This window comes from Phragmites australis, chromosome 14 (genome assembly GCF_958298935.1).
Source record: "Phragmites australis chromosome 14, lpPhrAust1.1, whole genome shotgun sequence".
In the NCBI taxonomy this organism is placed as follows: domain Eukaryota; kingdom Viridiplantae; phylum Streptophyta; class Magnoliopsida; order Poales; family Poaceae; genus Phragmites; species Phragmites australis.
Window position 1 is genome coordinate 7,310,152 of NC_084934.1, and position 2,459 is coordinate 7,312,610.

General features: G+C 50.3%; 1 pseudogene; it reads left to right on the forward strand.

Annotated features, from left to right (window-relative positions):
• The first annotated feature begins 1,188 nt into the window (after window positions 1-1,188).
• On the forward strand, window positions 1,189-2,235 carry LOC133890207 (UDP-glycosyltransferase 91C1-like; annotated as a pseudogene).
• Window positions 2,236-2,459: the final 224 nt, after the last annotated feature.

Here is a 2,459-nt window from a genome sequence, read left to right on the forward strand (position 1 = left end):
ATCATGCTCGCTTGCCAGGTCGTCCTGTAGCATTAAATGTTATAGGACAGATCACTCCGTCTCTACGCCGGCCCACGACTTCGTTTGCCGAAAGGGTACCTAGAGAAGGAAAACGCATGAGTGGATGACATTAAATACAATTAGACTGGTTAGGTGAGTATCTATCCTGCGTTTCTATCTGTGATCAGAGGACTCGTTGAACGAGCCCTACCTAGTTATGTGGTGAGACCACGGTCTTAAAAATATCAACTGACATCTATTTGTGTGGCCCTCTAAATAGGGAACCCTTATTCTTTATAAGAACACACCTGCATTCAAAACTCAAGCAGGGAATTAACTAATGCAGGGTAGTAGTTGCAAACTTGGTTAAAACTTCGTCACTTATTTTTGGCATTATCCCAAGTGCTAAGCAACCCTCCGGTCAACCCGGGAGCCCCACAAATCGAGAAATTTAAATTGTCAGTATCCTGATATAGTTGTCAGTATCCGGTGTAGAACCTGGTGGTCCCTCAGTGGAACCCAGATATGACAGAAGTTCATCAATTGCTCGTCGACTAAATTTTCTTTGAATTTCATATAATTTCACGATCAGCGTGCGTTTCGACACATCTCATTAGTCACAGGAAGCTTAATTTTACATCTGTTCAAAGATCTGGCCTACAATTTAACTTAAATACAACAAAAAAATTCAATCGACTGTAATACAGCTAAGTTAAGAAAACTATTTATTTGCTGGAAACAGGGCTTTTGGAACAAAAGAGACTATATGTTTTTTTGCCAGAACTTCAGCTTTAAAGTTTTTAAAAGTTTGATATCTCTAGTTTTAAAAATTCGTGTATCTACGGTCAGATAATACTAGAGATGTTTGTTTGAGCTATATTATTTTCATTAAATGGTAAATAAAGGTTTAAATTACTTTATTTTACGTACCAACTCTAGATCTCAGGTGGAGCTCGGTGGAGTCTGCCAAACAGGGCCTATAATACATGAGTGTGATGTGTGTTTTTTCTGATATTTAGACCAGAAAATATGAGTTCTTAAACATTTTTATTAACTAAAATTAGTGAGATATATGTAAATTTGTTTATTGGATAGGGAGATTGTGATCACATAAAGTAGTTAGGATTTATTTCAAATTTGACAAAAAAAAATTCTCAATTTTTTAACGATCCCCGTATTTCAAAAGGCCATTAAAGATCGTTTCTTAAATTTTCTTGTCTGCCGCAGTGCCGCCAGATCCCATGCGCCATCTTCCTCATCTGACGACGGCCATCTTGACCTTCGCCGGCCCGAAGCACGAGAACCAGTCGCTTCCCTGCAGAACGACGGAGGATTTCATGGTCCCGCCGCCGTGGATCCACTTCCCTTCCACCATCAAGTGCCGCCGCCAGGAGGCCGAGGCCGAGGCCGAGGCCATCGCCGCCATATTCCTGCCGAACGCCTCCGGCGTGTCTGACGTGGACCACTTCTGGCAGATGCAGCGCCCATGCTGCCGCCTCATCGTCCTCCGCAGCTGCCCCGAGGCCGAGCCGCGGCTGTTCCCGCTCCTAAAAGAGCTCTTCGCCAAGCCTATCGTCCCCTCCGGCCTCCTTCTACCCGACGACGACGACGACACACCGAGCGGTGACCAGTCCTTCTTGGCCACGATACAATGGCTGGACGAGCAGCTCAGGAGGTCCGTCATCTTCGTTGTGCTCGGGAGCGAGGCGCCGGTGACGGCGGACCACGTGCGGGAGCTCGCTCGGGCTGGAGCTCTCCGGCGTGCGCTTCCTCTGGGCGCTCCGGCGTCCCGTCGGCCACGCCGGCGCGCTGCTCCAGGACGGTTTGGAGGCCCGCGTCGCGGGGCGCGGGGTGGTGCGTGGTGCCCGCCGGTTTGGAGGCCCGCGTCGCGGGGCGCGGGGTGGTGCGTGGTGCCCGCCGGGTGGGTGCCGGCGTGCCGCAGGTGCTCGTGCTCGCGCACGGCGAGGTGGGCGCGTTCCTGATGCACTGCTGCTGGGGCTCCACCTTGGAGAGCCTCCTCCAGTTTGGGCAGTGATGCTGCCGTTCGTCGCCAACCAGGGCCTCATCGCGCGGGTGATGGCGGCGCGCGGGGTCGGTGTCGAGGTGAGGAGGAACGATGACGACGGGTCGTTCGCCGGGACCGACGACGTCGCGGCAGCGGTGCGGCTAGTGATGGTGGAGGAGGGCGAGGCGCTCGCGTGCGGACCCGGATTCTCTGCATTAATACATCATTAATGCAGAGGATCACTGTTTATACAGTAAAATGAGTCGGCTGCTACAGTGACATGCATTAGTTAATTATATATTACTGTACCAACAGTAATCTGGCTTCGTATACACATGTTCCGTACTGTAGCACACTACTGTAGAGACACTGTTGCATACGAATATGATGCATCCACTACCAAATCAACGACTGTAGCTACAGTAGCCTCTCTGCAGTGCCAGTGGCAACTGCA